The sequence below is a fragment of the Ipomoea triloba genome, chromosome 9, assembly GCF_003576645.1.
Source record: "Ipomoea triloba cultivar NCNSP0323 chromosome 9, ASM357664v1".
NCBI lineage: Eukaryota > Viridiplantae > Streptophyta > Magnoliopsida > Solanales > Convolvulaceae > Ipomoea > Ipomoea triloba.
This window is the reverse complement of record NC_044924.1, coordinates 28355207-28376907: the sequence shown is the minus strand read 5'-3', so window position 1 is coordinate 28376907 and position 21701 is coordinate 28355207. Positions and strand designations below refer to the sequence as shown.

The 21701-nt window shown below is 33.9% G+C and overlaps 1 long non-coding RNA gene across 2 annotated transcripts; it reads right to left on the bottom strand.

Moving 5' to 3' along the window:
* Positions 1 to 585: 585 nt before the first annotated feature.
* Positions 586 to 16294, bottom strand: LOC116029005. Of its 2 annotated transcripts, none has more exons than XR_004100260.1 (4): positions 16104 to 16294; positions 6466 to 6569; positions 5016 to 5372; positions 586 to 807 (listed from the first exon to the last, which is right to left on the bottom strand). It is a non-coding gene; the product is annotated as an uncharacterized LOC116029005 (long non-coding RNA). The 2 variants fall into 2 exon arrangements; XR_004100261.1 differs by having other exon boundaries at positions 5097 to 5372.
* Positions 16295 to 21701: the final 5407 nt, after the last annotated feature.

The window sequence follows — 21701 nt, the reverse complement described above, 5'->3', positions numbered from 1 at the left end:
CAACACAACATCCCAAACCACTTCTGACCTCTCTAGAGAATTTGAAGTCAATAGTGTCACAAACAATTTCCTAAGTGAATGAGAAGATGCCCAATCACTTGACTCATTGATTGCATCAATATATTCTTTATCATCGTCTAGTGACCCTTTAGCATTAGAGGCATCTCAATAGGAATCATATTGGACATCATTGACAGTTTTAATATCTTCATAACATGTTGCACCACGAACTATATATATTCAAAAGACATCTAAAATAATATATCTCACCACTCCTTGGAGGTACATAAAATATTCACTCAATATCCTCTTTGTCTATGATGTCATTTGCGTAATTTTTTTTCCACACAAATTTATTTGGCATCTCCGCATAAATTAATACTCTCGCCTTTGGATACCTTTTATTTGCTTCAAACCATGAAATGAACATACTAATATAACCAACAATGGTTCTGTTTAGAACAACATTCATTCCTTCATCATCATCAAAGCTCAATCTTTCAACAACGAGCATTCAATACTGTATTTCAAAACAAAAAAAAAACACCATGAATTGAAGCCTCACAAGGAGACATGTATTGACAATCATAGTAAATGTTGATCTCATCAATTATGAAAATATTGGGAACTCTATCATTTCTCTTATTTACATACTTGAGTAAGTACTTTATTGATCGTGATTGATTACACCACTCTACATTAATGTGCGGTTTATACTTCAACAACAAATAACGATTGTGAAGAACCACGTATTTATTGTCGAGGTCAATGCCACATTTGCTCACAGTTCGTCTGTCTTCTAAACACCTATACACACAATAACCATCTTTATCAAAGCATGACACATCAACAAATTTCTTTGAAAAATACTTTGTACAATGGTCATTGGACATACAGAGGGATTTCTTTCTTGCTTCACCAAGAGGGCAGTCCCAAGCAAGTTAAAGTAGGAATAGATAAATATGTGAAATGAAAGTTCGTATGTAACGATAATGATTATTATAAAAAAAAATTATACATGCATATTTTTTTCATTTGAACAAATAAGAAATCATTGTTGGAAAATATTAACTAAAAATGACATTTAAAGTGGTCATTTTGAGGCAATATTTTGAGTGAATTCCACTTCTAATTTGGGTCGGATCAAATTAGATTTGGATTCTCTTAGTTGAGATTATGAATTTCGTATAGGTATACACTCAAAATAGATAATAGGCAAATGAGAAATTGATTCTCAAAGTATGTCGTCCATTAAGTTAGTAAAATGGAGTTTTGAAAGACTTTAAAAGAGTCTTTGTTCTACATTGAAAAAATATGTGGGATTGAACTAGTATAAATACATTTCAACTTTTTAAAAAGTCTAAAATATGTTGGTAGAAGACTCTATCAACGTGTAGGGGGTAAATTAAAATCTTCTCAAGCTTGAACTTTGTCCACCCACAACTTGGATGCGTTGAATGTTCGTCCAAAAATTGATAGCACAAACAAGTTAAGTTATTTTATATGTTATAAATATATAAAATCATGGCCCAAACATATAATATTTTGACCGTTTAAATTATACAATTAACAAGTCCATCAATTTCTGACAAATTAATTGGACCAATTGTATATGACTCAATCCATCTAATGGACCTCAAAATGTTAAAGTCCACACCGTTCCATCGCTTTTCACCAATCTTCTTCCATCTTTACTAAGAGCTCAATCGGAATTTATCACTGTTCACCACAATTTCTTCTCACCTATTTCTTCTATTTTCGCTAAGATCCTTGATTCAATCTCTCATCATCGTTCACCTCCCTTATATGTGATTCTACTCTGTTTGACTTGTTACTTTTAGTGTTGCGCATCTATAGAAAGCAACCCATAGATCGGGAAATGATTTCGACCATTTCAAGATAGTGAATTGGTTTCCTCCGAGGGCGATTTAATTTCTCTTCATTGTTCATTTGTTCATCTTCTTTTAAGGTAATTTAATTACAGCTATTTCGCTTGCATTCTTGTACGGGTGTAAAGAGCAAACACAAAATCAGTAAGGATTTATACTACAACGCTCTGATACCCACTCCGCCAAGCTTTGACCATACCTCTAGGGTTGCAAGCAAAATATTTTTATGCAACCCTAATCATGTACATGTACAAAATTACCCACGTACTGTACCGGGTGTTGCCCTCGCAACCCTAACCCGCTTTAATACCCGCTTTGCTTTGTTTTATCCAACACCTATCTTCTTCTACACAACACGATTTCTAGCATTTCAAGCAATTGAACTTGTTTCCTGCAACGAAGACTAACTTTTCTTGTCATTGTTTACCCTTCCTTTTAGGTAATTCTGCTCTAATTATATACAAGTATTTTTTGCAATTAGTCTGTTGGGTTTCCTGCAACGAACACAACCCCTATTATCACCTGTATTTTCCTTTAATCTTACACAAATACATAGAGCAAACCCAAGATCTGTTAGAAATTTTACAATTTCAAGCAAGTGAACCCATTTTTTTTTATTATGAAATTTGGATTTATCATCACTTCTCACATTCTCTTTAGATAATTATATTTTATTTAACTTTTCACTACTTGTCTTATACATGTATAGATTGAGAACAAACTATAAATCTACAAGTGATTTCTATTATTTCAACAGGTGAACTCATTCACTCTAGGGGAGACCAAATTTCTAATCAATACATTCCTTTAAGGTAATTCTACTCTATTTCACTCACATTACTTTTAGTCTTACATAGGTGAAGAGTGCAAATGCTAGATATATAAGTAATTATCCTCTGTTTCACTCTACCATTTTAGAAAGTCTATGATCCTCTGTTTTGTTACAATAATGGAAAGAAATTTAATCTAATGTGTCATATATTAGACTTCTTTGAATGTATAACTATATATATGATCTTATATTAATAATAAAAAATCTTGTGATGAAAATATGCATGTTATTTATGGTTGAATTGTGTTTGAGTGTTGTTCAACTAGTGGGTACAATGGGCATTGTCAATGTGCATGCTTGGGCTGGGTAGAAAATGAAGATATTATAATAAAAAGGGAAAAAGGCATTACATATTAGTATTTGAGAACATTAATTTGCTTATTTTATTTGGATGAGAATAGAAAAAAGAAAATGTATGAAGATATTTTGAGGAGAAAATGTGCTTAGGAATTTTGGATAAAACAACCCAATCCTATGTTTTATTGAAGATTCTTCCCTTCAAAAATTGAGAAGAAAGTCAGGAAAAATGATGATAATATGAGAATAACACAAGGATAAAAGAAGTTATCCACTTATTTTCTTAAATATTGTTTCATAATTTTTAAATTCAAAATTTTGTTTTTATTAGTAATACAACTTTTAATATAACATCCAAATATACAAAAATTTTCATTAACAATAAATTTAATTTAATATATAAACATTGAATTGTAAACATATAACTCAAATTTGAACTGAATAAGTAAAATAAGATTGATAAATTATTATTCACTAGTTCCCATCATATCTCTATATTCCTTTTCTTATATTTTGTCTTGCATTATCTTCCCATAGATGTTTTACCCATCTAAACAACTAGTCTTGTTGTATTAGGGACATAGAATTACCTAAAATTTCTAGTTTCCATGTGTATTGTAGAGGTATGTTTAACAATGTTTATGTTTCAACATTTTTTGTTGGCTTTGTATGTAGAACATGGCACAACTTGAACCAGGTCCAATTTGCAATTCTGTTCTTACCCAACAACAGCCTCATAGATCTACTCAAGTTTGGAAAGGATCTCGTCAAATAAATAAATCCCTGAAGTGTTGCAGATATGATAGGTCATTTTGGAATGCAAAAAAAGAATTTGATGATAGAGTTATGGCATACATTCAACTGGCAGGCTTTGATGGGTTGTCGAGATTAGAAAGGATACATTTGGATTGGCCTTTGATCACTGCAATGGTGGAGAGATGGCGCCCAGAAACTCATTGTTTCCAACTTCCATTTGGGGAAGTCACCATCACATTGCAAGATGTGGAGGTTCTTTTAGGACTGCGCATTGATGGCATGGCAGTGACAAGTGTCCAAACGAGAACAAAAAATGAGTGGTGTGACATATGTCATGACCTCCTCGGCATTAGGCCTAACGGTAACTCAATTTCTGGCACCTCTCGTTTGAGCATGACATGTCTAAAGAACCCGACACCACTAACAGAGCGTTCAACTGACGAAGACGTGCAACGCATGGCCCGACTACGTATCATGCAATTACTAGGTGGAACATTATTTCCCGACAAGTCAAACAACATGGTGAGACTATGTTTCTTAGACCACATCAGAGATTTGCAGAGTGCTAATGGCTACAGTTGGGGCAGTGCTGTTCTTGCCTTTTTGTATCGAAGCATGTGCAAGGCGTCCATGGGTAATGCTAATCAAATTAGCGGTGCCCTCATTCTTCTTCAATTGTGGGTTTGGGAGCGTATCACCTTATTCTCTCCGAACATACACTCCATCCCTCAGGACCTAATAGATCGACCTAGAGCTGCCAGGTATATATGTTTTTTATTTCAAAATTATACTAATCCAAGACCATGTGTTAAAAAAAAAATATTATATAGTCTAATAAGTACCACTCATTGAAAAGGCAAGAACATAAAATAAAATATAATACAAGACCATGTTTTTACTTTCTGACAGGTTAAATTATTAGCCACTAGCTAGTAGGACCATATTTAATTTTTAAGGCAAAGCCATTGCACCATTACTTGAGCCAAACTAACCCCTACTTACTATGTCATTTTTAGGTGGTGTACTTCTAAAGAATTTGGTGATGTAGCCAATCATGTTTTAAAAGCATACAGGGATCAACTTGATAATATGAAAGACGACACTCATGTATGTACCAAGATACTTATATTCTTATACACATAGTACTGAAACTTGCAAACCACTTAATGTATTAGTCACTCAATTGCATTTTCGAGTGCAGTTTAAATGGAGACCATACGAAAACGAGTTGGATGAGTTACCAGGTTATTGCAAAGCAGGGAAGCACGTCTGGATGACGAAGTCTCCTATGATCATGTATGAGATTGTAGAGTGGCACTTACCAGACAGAGTTCTCCGCCAATTTGGGAAATTCAAGCAGCCGCCCCCAGCCAACTTTGACACTGGAGTACTAGACTTGCACAAAATTGATGGAAGAGGGAAAAAGGGCATAGACTGGAGCACTAGGCACATGAAGTACTTGTTAGAATGGGAAAGCCGAGAAGAAAATGTTGTGAATGCGGTGGCTGATGATGATAATGACCAAACATGGTTAGAAGAATACGTGAGATGGTATAGCTTGATCGCACGCCGTGTCATTACCAACCCAGTCCACCGTCCTGAAAGAGGATTCATGCCTTTAGCGTCAAAGCTAGAACACTTGGTAAGTTAAAACTAACAGAATAATAATAAATTTGGCAGATCAGAATTCATTATATTGATTCTGAAGATATATTATTAGTCCAAGAATAATTTAATTTGTTTGATTAATATATGCATGCAGGTGAGGGTTACACATAAGATAAGTGGGATGGCCAGAGAGGGTTTGGAGCAAGCAGGAAATGCAGGTGAAGGCTATGCTGCCATTCAGGAAGCATGTGTTAAAGCTTTGACCCTCATAGGGGAAGACAGGAGAGTTGAAACTCAACCTAATGACGACATCCCGCCACAGGGTGATGGTGGCAGTGATAATGATAATGATGATGATGATGGTGCTCCGCAGAGGAGGAGAGAGCCAGGCAACGGCCCCCGGCCTAGAAGAGGTGGGAGGAGGAAGAAGATTAGGGTAGATGAAGGTGGTGCACCTCAGAATTGAGTTAGTAATAAATATTATATTGTGACCATAGCTGCTTGTTGAATTGTCTGTCTCTTCTTGTTTTACTGATGAGGAAATACCAAAGAGGTAGAGAATGATTTCATCTTTGGTTGAACAAATGGTGACAATACTGGAGAAAAAGAATTATTATTGTTACAGACTTACAGGAATGAATGGTGTACTATAACATATTTCTTTTGTGGCTGCAAATGGAGGCTATATGGGAGAATTATGTCCACTTAAAACTTCAGTATCATTGAGGACAAGGATCAAGTTGAGGGGAAGGGAATTCTGTGATGTTCTTGAGGTTAAATTCAATTTTTTTAGTTGTATGACATACTGGTCTGATCTGCTCTGCTCAATTTTTTAGTGTACAATCAACCTGCTCACCTTCATATTGCATCCAATCAATAGATTTTTTCAATTATATAGATTACAAATTCCACATAAGACTTCTATCAAACACATGGTGGAATTGCTAATCAATAACAAAGAAAAAAAATAGAAAATTGGATCAAATTAATCTGAACCTCACATAAACTGAAACAAAAGCAATTTCTGATCCAACCAATAGTTCATTAAAATTAATGATTAAAGAAATGAATTGAAGAAATAACCTGATATTGTTTGCAGTGTTATTGCGCACTTGTGTCGACTCCACACCCTTCTACCACTCTCCTTATGATGAAAGCAAAGGAGGAAGAGAATTTTAGGGTGAAAACTGAAAAGAGATGTAAACACTTGTATGAGTTGTCTACGGATTCATCTGTATTTTTTTTTTCCTTATTTTTGTTTTCAATTTAAATTTATTTTTTTTTTATAAATAAAATTAATATATAAAAATATATCATTAAAAAATTCTAATTGAGATTTTAAAATGATGTTCGCATTGATTTTTATTTAAAAAAAAAAAATTAAATCTATAGTTACATAAAATCATTACTTTAATATAATGTATATGTACATTAAAATTTGTTTTTATTAACATATAAAAAAAATATTATTAACTTTATACAGAGTAACTGGAAAATGGTTTGATGTATCAATAGTTTAGTGTTTATTACATTATTAAGATTTAGATTTATGATTATATAGAGCAAATAGTATGAACATAGTACGACAGATTGAATGCTATCAAACATGACGCAGAGAACGGAAAACTTTAACTACGTACCTGAATGTAAATTTCTTTGATAAACAATGTATAATGGTGGTAAAGACAATTTCTTATATTTATAAGAGACTTTTATAACTTGAGGAAAAAAAATTATAAATACATAATTAAATGTTTTTAAAAAAAAACATAATTAAATGAATTTGATAGATTCTTAGTCACCCAAGAAAAAGAATCTTATCTCCCCTAGGTGAGATTTACTTTCCTTATGTTAGAGCATCCTCATTTGTTGAGATTTTTTTGTGTGTTTTTAGGTTGATAAGTAGGAGAGAGGAGAGAGAGGAAATGTGAGAAAAAGAAAAGGAAAAAAAAGTCTGACAATAAAAAAAGAGGCTATTTAACACGCCAATCTTTTCACGAGGTGTGCACGAGCCTGGTTGGGCGCTTCTGGTATGCCTCATGCGCACCAGGAGACAGTCTTCTTTATTTATTTATTTATTTATTTTTTTGTGTGGTGGTGGCCTCCCGCAAGAACCCAATTTATTCTCTCTCATCCACATATGCATTATTAACCGTAAAACCTTCCAAAATCCCCCTATTGGGGATGCTCTTTGGAACAAGTATATTAGGTTGATTATGATGATACCAAACATTTTGATAAATTTATGTCTCCAATTATTTTTCATTTCTAGACTTACGAAATTTTTCATGTAAATCCGAAAGGTCAACTTGTAGAATGAACTTTACTAACCAAAAAGTAAAAATACTGAAAAGTAAACCAAACTTGATAAGTAACCATAAAATAGTTAATCTTGGAAGGTTGTAACAGTAACTTCCGAAACGTCATTCTTCGAAAAGTCAACAACTAAATGAAAAATTTCTCTAGTTTTCAGGAAAATTGGAGAATAGAAAACATCTAAATATGTTTACTAGCACAATTTACTTATACCAAGTTTTATATTTTGATTGAACTCAATTAATTATTGGTTCGGATATTTTTTGTTATGTTATATATCGTAATACAAGTTTGGTCCGGATATCGGATATTTAAATTTCACATATATTACAATATTAGAATTCAAAGTAAAAATTATATATTTATATACATGTCATTCAAATGATTATATCCAAAAATATTTTAAATATTAACTCAAAAAAATATTAATACTATCTAAACTAAATTTTATGTGAACTTAATAGGTTATTGGTTCAGATATATTTTTAGTTATGTTATATACAAATATAAATTTGGTTTAGATATCAAATGTAAAAATCTTACATATATTAGACTTAAAAGTAAAAATTCTATTTATTCTATTTAAACCAAATATATTTTAAAATATTTATATATAAGGTCTAAAAAATCACTCAAAATTAAACGTGTGCTAATTTTATAACGTTAATCTAAAAAAATAAATTTGAAAAAATAAGTGTTAGTAAACAAGTTTTCTAAACAGAAAATAGATAATGAAAACTGAAAAATTGAAAACAGAAAACTGAAAACAGTTTCCGTTAATAAACGAGGATCTGTAAAGCTGAGGTTCGAGAAGATGAAGACTTGAAGATAGAAGAGTCAAGAGCGAAAAATTGAAGACCGGAAGGCTAAATGGTCGAAAAGTGAAAGGACCAACCTTGACCAGAAAGTAAAACTAACCAAATAATTAGTTACTTTCAAAAGGTAAATGATTGAATTTTAGAGAAGTCTAGTACGAAAGGTTGTTAAGGTTTGATACGAAAAGTTAACTCCAAGAAGTAAAGGGTAACGTTACCTTTAAGATCAACTGTTTAAACATTCCTTAAACAAATAGTAAACAACCTCAAAATTCAGAAGATGCAAGAAGAATGTTACCAAGACTTGCCAAGGACCTTGCGGCCCCGTGGCACCAAGTTACTCCCTCATATAGGAGGTTGTGGGTTCAAGCCTCAGTGAAAGTGATATTGACTCATTGTACTTCAATAGGTTGAGAAAGTAGTTATGAACAAATAATGTATTGTAATAGAGTAGTATTCAAAAATATAAAAAAAAAATTAAAAAAAAAATGTTACCAAGACTCCATAAATCTTAGGTAGACGCATCCTAAGCACAAATTTTCCGGTGGACCGCGGCCCACAATACTTGGTAGTCCATAGTCCAGGCATCAAAACGGTGTCGTTTCTTTTAATGAAAAGAAACGACACTTGTTCCGCGTTGTTCCGCAAAAACCAACACAACTACAGTTTCTTTTCGATATAACTACAGTTTCATTTGACATTATACACTCAAATATGTGAAAATATTATTCAGTTACATTTTATATACACTATAGTTTAATTAGAACACAACTACAGTATCATTTCGATATAACTACAGTTTCATTGAATAATAAAAACTCAAATATGTGAAATTGTTATTTAGTTTCATTTTATATACACTGCAGTTTCCTTTCAACACAACTATGGTTTCATTTTGATATAACTACAGTTTCATTCAACATTATACAGTCAAATATGTGAAACTATTATTTAGTTTCATTTTATAAACACTATAGTTTCATTACAACACAACTACAGTATCATTTCGATATAACTATAGTTTCATTTGATAATATACACTCAAATATGTAAACTGTTATTCAGTTTCATTTTATATATATTGCAGTGTCCTTTCAACACAACTACAGTTTCAATTCGATATAACTACAGCTTCATTTAATAATATAAAAACGAATGTGAGGTAGTGTTATTTGAGATAAACTGTAATTTCATTTACGGAGCTCCGTTATGATGTGACGACAACCATTTCTTTACTGTGTAGCGCGGTCTACAATGCATGATAGTCCATGCATCAAAACGGCGTCGTTTTGATTAATGAAAAGAAACGGCAGAAACGGCACCCGTTCCGCGCCATTCCGCAAAAAGCAACTCTGTGTGTATAACATATTCAGTTTCATTTTATATATACTGCAGTTTACTTTCAACACAACTACAGTTTCTTTTCGATATAACTACAGTTTCATTTGACATTATACACTCAAATACGTGAAGCTGTTTGCTTTCATTTTATTTTATATACACTGTAGTTTGCTTTCAACACAACTACAGTTTCATTTGACTTTATACACTCAAATATGTGAAACTGTTATTCAGTTTCATTTTATATACCCTATAGTTTTATTACAACTCCACTACAATATCATTTCGATATAACTACAGTTTCATTGGACAATATACACTCAAATATGTGTATACATTTCAATTTTCTATCAACACAACTACAATTTCTTTTCGATATAACTACAGTTTCATTCAACATTATACACTCAAATATGTGAAACTGTTATTCAGTTTCATTTTATATATAATGCAGTTTCATTTCAACACAAACACAATATCATTTCTATATAACTACAGTTTCATTGGACAGTTATTTACACTCAAATATGTGAAACTGTTATTCAATTTCATTTTATATACATTGCAGTTTCCTTTCAACACAACTACAGTTTCATTTTAATATAACTACAATTTCATTTGATAAGATAAAAACAAATTTGAGGCAATATCATTTGAGATGAACTTAGGGTGTTTTTGGTTTGCACATAAGAACCGAAATCGGTATGGGTAACAAATACTTGATAAGGGTAATGGGTTTTGGTAAAAATATTTTGCATGTTTGGTAGTGGCAATGATTATTAATAGTTGGGGAAGAAAGGAGGAAGGGAAATGAAACTCTTATTTAATAAGGGTATAAGTTTTTTCAATTAATGGGGTATTTCAAACCCATAGTAGTATTCTAAAAACCTGTTAACCAAACAATAACAATCACTTTGATACCCATACCTTATACCAAAACCCGTCAACCAAACACACCCTTAGTTTCATTTACGGAGCTCCGTTAAAATGTGACGGCATCCGTTTCTTTACTTTAAGAAACGGTGCCTTTTTTAGACCATGGTCCACAAAGCTTTGTGGACCATGGCCCACGATATAACGGAAGATTAAGGCCAAGACAAAACGTGCAGAGCAAAAAGCAAGGAGCATACACAAAAAGTAAAGCAACGATTAGAAATCTGAACTAAAGCAACCTACCAAATAACCACTCAACCACACATTCCAGGTTGTTGATGAACAATTATGAGACAAAAAGAAAATTCTTATTTGGCAACCACAAATATATTCAAAGTCACATGGTGGAAAAATCTGTTAAGATTGGAAAGTCATTGGAAGACAACTTTGTGAGGAGCACTTAGCTTGTGCTTATGAAACATAACTAATAACTAACGAGACAATTCAAATTAAACAACAGTATTACATTGACGCAATGCTATATCTTTGTGTAAGAATCAGCAGATATATAAATTTCAGCTCTTTTGCTTTAATTTGCAGCTCAAGAAGAAGGAAATCTGGGGATAAAATGAGGATTATTATGATTACCTGGATTCCCATGGTTCTGCTCTTTTCAAATTTATTCACAATAAATGTTATGCATACATTGGGTCAGTGCCTTCCGGATCAAAAGTCTGTATTTCTCCACATACGAAGTGAACTCACTTACAATTCTTTAACATCCACCAAGCTGGTGCTGTGGGATGAAAGAGTTGACTGCTGCCAATGGCCGGGTCTGAGTTGCAATGATTCTGGATATATCACTAGTCTTGACCTCAGCGATGACGGGTCAATCATCGCTGGCTTCAATGTTTCTCTCTTGCTGAAACTGCCATCCCTTTCTGTTATTAGGCTTGATGGGATCGCCTTCTCTGCTCCGTTTCCAGACTTCTTTGCGGATTTCACCAATCTAACTGTTTTGAGCCTGGCAGGATGCGACTTCAGTGGAACAGTTCCTCAGAAAGTATTCCAGGTACCAACTTTGCAAACCATTGACTTAAGTTTCAATGAAATGCTTGGGGGTTCTTTGCCAGACTTCCCCAAAAATGGATCTCTCAAGAGTCTCACACTTTATGGAACAATGTTTTCTGGGAATTTACCTGAGTCCATAGGAAATCTGAGATTGTTATCCCATCTTGACCTTGCATATTGCGATTTTAGCGGAGCAATCTCTGTTTCTATTACAAAGCTTACCAACCTTGTTGGGATGAGATTGCATGGGAATCACTTCAGTGGTTGGATTCCACCACTTAAGCTGGTTAAAAACCTGACCTATATAAATCTTTCCAATAATGATTTTACAGGTGAAATTCCTTCCTCTCACTGGGATGGCCTTAACAATCTTAAAAATCTGGATTTGTCTGAAAATTCATTTTCAGGACCCATCCCAGCATCACTATTTTTTCTGCCATCACTTACAACCTTATCTCTGTATGGAAACAAACTTTCTGGTCATATAAATGAATTGCAAAATGTAACTTCTGCACTGGAAGTTATTCATTTTAATGGCAACAAATTGGAAGGTACAATACCCTCTTTCTTTTTCCAACTCCAAAATCTTTCAGCTCTCTATCTTTCATCAAACAAATTTTCTGGTCAAATGATTGATTTGCAAAATGTGACTTCTCCACTGGAATTACTTGATTTGAGCAGCAACAACTTGGAAGGGACAATACCTTCTTTCTTCTTTCAGCTTCGGAATCTTACATCACTCTATCTTTCCTCAAACAAACTTTTTGGTCAAATGATTGATTTGCAAAATGTGACTTCTCCACTGAAATTACTTGATTTGAGCAGCAACAACTTGGAAGGGACAATACCTCCATTCTTCTTTCAACTTCAGAATCTTACATCACTTGATCTTTCATCAAACAAATTTAATGGCACTGTCCATTTAACAAAGTTTAGAAACCCAGAGAATATTAAGTCTATTGACATTTCCTATAACAGCTTGGTAATTGAGACAACCATAAGCGCAAGAGAACTTCCCTTACTCCCTCAGTTTGAAAGATTAAGATTAGCTTCCTGCAATCTACAGAAATTTCCCAATTTTTTGAAAAACCAATCAAAATTGCAATGGCTAGATCTTTCCAGCAACGCAATTAGCGGAGAAATTCCTAACTGGATATGGGGAATCAGTAATGGTGGACTCAATCTTTCTCACAATCATTTGACGCATATGAAAGAGCCAATGGAATATGAGACTCTTAATGTCCTTGATCTAAATTCTAATATGCTAAGTGGACAGGTTCCACAACCACCACGTGATGCAGAGTATTTAGACCTCTCCAACAACAACAATTTCTCCATGATTCCTCCAGATATTGGTGAACAAATCCCATATGTCTTTTTCTTTTCTATTGCAAAGAATAGAGTTAGTGGAAGAATCTCAACTTCTTGGTGCCGAACAGCACATCTTGAAGTGCTTGACTTGTCCTACAACGCTTTGCATGGCACAATACCATCATGTCTGGTTCAAAATAACAGCAACCTTGCTGTAATGAATCTTAAAGGAAATCATTTAAGTGGTGAGATATCACAGAAGTTTCAACACAGTTGTTCTTTACAGACATTGGATCTTAGTCAAAATCTCTTAGAAGGGCAACTTCCTCCCTCCTTGGTCAATTGCACAAAGCTTAAGGTATTAAATCTTGCAAAAAACAGAATAAGTGATACCTTTCCTTGCCGGCTCAATAAATTGTCGAATCTGCACATTCTTGTATTGCATTCCAATCATTTTCATGGAAGCATTTCTTGCCCCAAGCTTGGGGTAAATAGCAGTTGGCCAAGCTTACAAGTCATTGACCTATCCTCGAATAATTTCAGTGGACATCTACCAACTGATTTATTCTTGGGACTAAAAGCTATTATGGTTGAGAGGAACGAAGCAAACTCTAAGGTTGACTACTTGCACTTCACATCTCAAAGAGAAAACTTTTACTATCAAGATTCAGTCCTACTGTCACTAAAAGGACAAAGTTACACTATAGAGAAGATTTTGTCTATCTTCACCTCTATTGATTTTTCAAGTAACCAATTTGAAGGAGTTATACCAAAGACTGTTGGAGAGCTTAAACTGCTTTATCTTCTTAACCTCTCATGCAATGCACTGACAGGTGGTATTCCTCAATCTCTTGAAAATTTGAAAGCTTTGGAAGCACTAGACCTCTCATTCAACAACCTAGCAGGAAATATCCCAGAGCAGCTAGAGAGCTTAACCTTCCTATCCTTCTTAAACTTATCATACAACTATCTCATTGGAAGGATTCCACAAGGAGCACAATTTAATACCTTCTATGCAAGCTCATTCATGGGAAACAAGGGGCTATGTGGCTTCCAAATTAATGTATCTTGTAGTGGCATTAATAAACCAGCATATCCACTGCCAACATCGGAAGAGAAACATTCTTCTCACCATTTTGATATCTACATCAGTGTTGCATTAGGATTTGCTGCGGGTCTAGGAGGAATCTTCGTGCCACTTTTGATGTCCAACAAATGGAGATCATATTATAACAAGAAGATTGATGGAGTTATTTCGAAGGTTTTCTTTCAAAAAGGTCAAGGGAGAAGAAAGAACTATCGTTAACAAAATCAATCAAGTGCAGGGCTTATATTCTTGTTGTCATCCACCCCGGTTACTTTGTTGTTTTCATGTATTAAGTGTGATTGTTCAACTGAGTGTGTGTAATCTTGGATGTCTAGTGTGGTGCCTTTATTCTTTTCTTTTTAATTTCCTTGATGTCCTATTTTTGTTTGTGTTTGGTTTTATTGGGTCAAATGTCATCATTATATTATATTGCAGTAATTTGGATTGATTGTGTGTATAATGTGTTTACTCCTAAATTTACATGTCTCTCATGATTTCCCAATGACAATGTATGAAAGAATGAATTATAGTAAGTAAAACTTGACGGCTTTGGGAGCACTAGATTATGCAGATTTTGAATATGAAATTCTAAAAATGTTTCTCTCTATTTCTTCATCAATTTCTCCCTACTTTCTTCTCTATATTTCTCTTTGTTTCTGCTGTGGAAAGCTCAAGCTTCCATTTATCTTTGAAAAGCTCCGGGTTCAATTACAGAATGTAGCTGAATTAGTTCCTATTATGTTTCCAGTTGAAACATGATGCTAAAGAAAATAAATTACACATTAAATTTCAATTTTTAGTGTACAATCAATCAATCTGCTCACTTTCATATTACATCCAAACAATAGATTTTTTCAAGCAAATTAGTTATAGAATTAATGACTGTTTCGGTCCCTCGACTCCCGTAATTACCAAATTGGTTATCGACTATCAATTTTGACCATGGTTGAAAAAATCGCTAGGCGCCTAGCGCCTAGGATGCCTAGCCGGGGATTAATCGGCGCCTAGGCGCCCGTGTATTTTTTTTTTTTTTTTTATTTTTTAAAAATTTGTTTAAGTATTTTTAATTTTTTAAAGATTAATAATTAATAATTATATAATACTTTAATAGTTAATACTAAAATATTAAATATTAACCTAAAATATCTAAAGTTTGTACAATTTAGGATTATTTCGCTCAAAACGATGTTGTTTTGAGTGAAATAACCCATTAAAAAAAAAAGAAAAATAGTTAATTGACCGATTAGAAGGCCTACTCGGTGCCTAGTCGGTCTAGTCGATGCCTAGGCGGTCAGCGCCTAAGCGGCCTAGGCGGTGCTTTGGCGGCCTAGGCGGAGCTTAGGCGGCCCAGGCGGTCGCCTAGCCGGCCAGCCGCCTAGACCATCATTTAATGTGATACGCTAGGCGGTCCACCAGCGCCTAATGCCTAGGCGGGGATTAATCCGGCGCCTAGGCTGGATTTTTGCAACACTGATTTTGACCAATTAAATCTTCAACTATTGATTTTGTAATCGACTTGGTCCTCCATAATCACCAAATTGGTCCTTGATCCGTTTGACGGAGGACCAAATCAGTTACGAAATCAATAGTTGAAAATTTAATTGGTCAAAATTGATAGTCGATGACCAATTTGGTACTTACGACATTATCGGGGGACCAAAATTATCATTAATTCATATTGATATTATATATAGATTACAAACTCCACATAAGACTTCTTTTATATATAGATTACAAACTCCACATAAGACTTCTATCAAACACATGGTGGGATTGCTAATCAATAACAAAGAAAAAGCAGAGACTTAATCTGAACTGAAGCAAAAATAGTTTCTGATCCAACCACTAGTGCATTGAAATTAATGAGTGAAGGGTTTGGGATTAAAGAAATGAATTGCAGAAATAACCTGATACTATTTGCGGCATTGTTGCGCTCTTGTGTCGACTCCAGACTCTTCTATTACTCTTCTTTGATCTTTCCCTCTCCTTATGATCCAAGCAAATGAGGAAGACAATCATCTGTCTGACAGATTGTAATGAACCTGGGGCAATTCCTAATTCTGAGAAGAAAGAGGACAAAGTGGCTATGAAGAAGAGGTTAAGAGTAACGACACCGTTTGACACAGTTAGTTTCTTTTTTTGAAGGTCACAGTTAGTTAAAATAGTATGCTTGCAATTACTTTTTTATCCTTGTCTGTTATTTAGTTAAAGGACTTGCTAGCAATATAATTGATCCAGAAGGCTTGATTGTTGGTTGGAGGTGTTTGTTTTCTTGTTAGAATTAAATACTATGTCTGAGTAGTAGGATGAACAATCGTTATACCCTACACCACGGTGCACATAGCAATGTGCACCATGTACGTAGAACGACGTCGTTTCGGTGTTAGTAGGCGCGGACGGGAATGACTCAGAGAATTCATTATCTATAATACACATAATCATTATCTATAATACACAGAACGTTTGCTTAGAATACACAGAATGTTTGCCCAAAATACACAGAATATTGACACAAAATACACAGATGTTAGTGGACGCGAATGACTCCAGGGAATTCATTATCTATAATACACATAATCATTATATAGAATACACAGAACGTTTGCCTAGAATACACAGAATGTTTGCCCATAATACACAGAATATTGATGCCCATAATACACAGAACTCATCCTCCTAACATTCGAATGCACAAACACATCACAACTTATGTTAATAACATGAATACACATAATATTTACACAAAATACACAGAACTCATCCTCCTAAACATTCGAATGCACAAACACATCACAACATGTGTTACTAACATGAATACACATAACGGTTGCCTATAATACACAGAACGGTTGCCTATAATACACAGAATGATTGCCTTGAATACACAGAATATTAACATAAATACAGAGACCGGCCGAAACGGGAAAAGTGATTTCCAAAAAAAAACGGACGATTAGTTTACAATGCTCAAAACAACGTCGTTTAGGTACGTGGTGCACAGTATAATTTGCCTAGGATGAATTATGCTGAAAATTAATGGAAGTATATATGTATACTAATTTATTTCAAAATTGTACTAATCCAAGCCCCTGTATTAAAAATTAAATATGATCCAATAGGTATCAGTCATTTAAAAAAAAAAAAAAAGAGGAACATAAAATTAAAAAAAATAAAACAATAAAGAAGTAAATAATATTAAACTAGAAAAATTATTTTGTTTTTGTATTCCAGTCCACCTTGGTAATGATAATGACCAAGGTGGACCGGGTAATACAAATTACGAAGGTTGACCGGGTAATACAAAAACAAAATACTTTTTTTTTTCTAGTTTAATATTATTTACTTCTTTATTGTATTAGTTTTTACTTTTATGTTTCTGCTTTTTATTTTTTTTTCTTATTTTTTATGAGTGGTGCGTATTCCACCACATTTAATTTTTAACACAAGGTCTTGGGATTAGTACAATTTCATATATGCAGCTATAGGTCAATCTATTAGGTCCTGAGGAAGAGAGAGAGAGAGTATATTCAAAGAAAATAAAGAGATACGTTCCCAAACTCACGATTGAAATAGACAAGGGCACCCCCAATTTGACGAGCATTACACATGGTTGCCTTGCACATGCTTTGATACAACAAGGCAAAAACAATACTGCCCCAACACGAGCATTATCCATGTAGTCGTTGGCACTCTGCTTATCCCTTATGTGGTCTAAGAAACATAGTGCCGCCATGTTGCATTGTTTAACATGTTAGGAAATAACATTCCACTTAGTAATTGCATGATACGTAGTCAGGCCATGTGTTGCAGGACTTCATGTTTTTGAATGCTCTATCTGTAGTATCGGATTTTGTAGACATGTCATGATCAAAAGAGAGGTGTCGAAAATTTAGTTAGGTGTTATCTCTGCATTTTACAGAAGGATTTGAAGCTCCAAATTAAACCCATTTGGAGGACACGCAGCCAGTGTATTAATCCTTTCATTTGACACAGTGCCCTATCCTTGCACCCAATCACTTCACCAATTTAATTTCAATCTATCATTCAATACACATAAATTAATCACATGTCCTACAAAGCCAAAAAAAAAAAAAAAGAAAAATGTTTGACACACAAACATTGTTATACTACCTCTACAATACACATGAAAACTAGAAACTCTTGATAACTATATGTTCCTGATATAACAAAGCTGGTTGTTTAGATGGGTAAAACATACGTGGGAAGATAATGGAAGAGAAATGTAAGAAAAGGTACATAGCGATATGATGGAAACGGGTTGATGACATTTTTGTGTGGATTTGACAAGAATGAGACAAAAATGTGTAGGAACAAAAAGGTGGACCAAAATGTGTAAAGTACTAACCTAATTACCTTCTTCTCATTAGGATTTTTGAGAAGAAGGTAATCACACTACATTCTTTACTAAAAAAAAAAAAAGCTGACCGGTTTCTTCTTCTCTCTCCTCATTTATTTTCGCTGAGGTGTCATGTGGGAGGAGAAGGTGTTCTCATCACCTCATTCTCTCTCCTTATTTATGCAAGCAATAAAATAAATAAATAAATAAATACATAATAAAAATATTTAAAAATACATTATTAATATCATGCAATCCATCTACCAACAATTTAAAATTTTAAATCATTGTTAATGTGATTATTTTTTTTGAAAATTTTATGTTGTTAATTAATATTTAAAAAAATAAAAATTTTAAAAAACAAATTCGAAGTAATAAAAATTGAAAGGGTTGTGTTCTAGTTAAATATAGAATTACAAAGGATGCTTATCAAACTGTATCAATTCTTTAATTGCTTTGAAGATCTTATAATCACATATATTAAAAAAATTAATGGTGTTTGTATCTCTAATTAATTAATATATAAAGTAGTAAAGAAGGCAATACTATTACCTCTTCTTAACTTGTGAAAAGAAGGCAATGCAATTCCCTTCTTTGTGCCAATCTCGGCCAAAGCAAAAGAAAATAAAAGAAGGTAGTCCCATTACCTTCTTTACATATAGGGTTCTGAAAAGAAGGTAATGATATTGGTACTTTACATGTTTTAGTCTAGATTTTTTAATTGACACATTTTTGTCCAAATGATGTCAAATCCACACATTTAAAGCAATGACTCATGGAAACTAGTAGGGAAAATATTTTCTCAATCTTATTTTATTTATTCAGTTCAAATTCAAGTTATATGTTTACAATTCAATTTCTATATTACATTTATTGTTAATAGAAATTTTGTATATTTTGACATTATATTAAAAATTGTATTAATAATAAAAGCAAAATTTTGAATTTAAAAATTATGAAAACAATATTTAAAAAAATATAAGTGGAAAACTTCTTTTATCCTGATGTTATTCTCACGTTTTTTGTGTGTTATTCGTTTTGAGAATGAAGATGACTTCTTTGCTGTGTTAACGTTTTTCTTGATTTGGGTTGGTAGTATTTTCCATTATTTTTTCTTTTAATTTGTGAATAAAAAAAAAATCTACATGTATTACGGCATAGGACAAACTCAAGTGGAACTTTATTCTTGATATACCTCCCTAATCAATGACCACTTTGGCTACTTGAATTGGCTGTTGTTACTGTATTTGTGATAGTAGATTGGCATGCAGCAGTAGTGTTGTTTAATACCACTCATTATTTTTCTCAGACTCAAAACCCTCTTGTCCTGCCCCATAGAATGTAGACTGAAGCCGTTGAGGGTAACCTGAATGTAGACTGAAGCTGTTGAGGGTAACTTGAATATAGACTGAAGTCGTTGAGGGTGACCTGTAATCCCGACCAGATTCAGAAACATGTGGTGTGCATGCTAGCATGAGGTTGGGAATTGAATTCACTTGAATGGGAAGTACGTATAGAATGAGTTGTAGTTGCTGAAGTACTGTGAAACCATACATTATGGATGCATCTGATGCAAGAAGCCCATAGACGAAGAAGCAAACCCGAGATGACAAAGGAGTGGGACATGGCTTAGTTTGAACTCAATTTTGATTACATTTTCTGAAGAACTTTCCAGTAGTATGTACGTATATGAACTTTAATACTAGCATGAGAGTTTTTTTTTTTTTTTCAACTTGCATTAAATTTGTGGTATGTCGCACGACAAATGTAAGTCGTACTTGTGCTTGTCCTGGCCCGTACGAGAATACATACTACAAATGCAAGTTGTACTTGGGTTTGTTGTATTTTAGGTAAAAAAAAAAGAATTTTAAAATATTTGACAAACTCAAGTGACTCCCCTGATTTTTTTTTTTATACCAGAAACTCAAGTTCCAATTCAAAAAAGTTTTTCATTTTTTTGTTTAAATTTAAAAAGTAGCCCCATTTATGTCTATTCCTAATGAAATTTACCTATTTCAATCAAAAACTCCAACACACCAACAAATGCAGACTCGACAACTTCAATTTTGATGCTAAAGGCATGAATCCTCGATCAATGGTGGACTGGGTTGGTAATGACACGACATGCAATCAGGCCATACAATCTAAAGGGCACCACCATTTGTGATTTTTTTTTGTGGGTCCAAACATAAGATGGACGAAAGAGATCGAGTATAGTAGAGAGAAATGTGATGATTGAGCTCTTGCAAGTAATGGTTTTATTGTGGGGTCCTCTAGAAAATAATTTAAAACAACCCATTCTAGTGCACCATTTTCGCACCACATGCCATCGCGGTACGCGTAAACTTTTTTTTTTTTTTTTCCTTCATAACTGAAAAAATTTACAAAAAACAAAAGAACTAAACAAATTAAGTTGCTCTAACATATTATTGTAACCACGTTTGGTCATTATCATCATCACCCATTCACAACATTTTCTTCACCTTTTTCCCATTCTATCAACTATTGCGTGTGCCTAATGCTCTAGTCTGTGCCCCTTTTCCCTCTTCCATCAATCTTGTGCAAGTCTACTTTGGTGTCGAAGTTGGCTAGCCGCGGATGCTTGAATTTTTCAAACTGACGGAGAACTTTGTTCAGAAAGTACCACTCTACTACCTCGTAAAAATCAGGGAAGACGACTTTGTCATCCAGACGTGCTCTCATGAGTGTCTTCTTTCATATTGTCAACTTGATCTCTATATGCTTTTAAGACATGAATGCCAACATTGTAACACCCCGGCTCGGCTATACCGTACATCCGGAGTGGTTACCGCCACACCTAGACTGAACCCAATCAAATCCAGAAATAGTCCACTCTAGATGCACAGGCTAAAGAAGGAAACTGTTTCACACGCTTTCTACTTGACAAAAGCTTTACGTATATATTGCAGCGGAAAGAAAGGAAGGTAACTAGGTTAGCTACTACTATATATACAAGGATCGACCCATTGGGTCCAAAAACGTGAAAGTTTAGGTTGTTCACATCTTGTTAGCCATACTAGGCTACAAAAGATATTCACACAACAAAAAGAAGGAGTTGTTCTAAACAGTATACTTCGGAAAGGGCGGAGCAGGAGGAGCAGGAGTCATCATCAAGCAGGATCTGCAC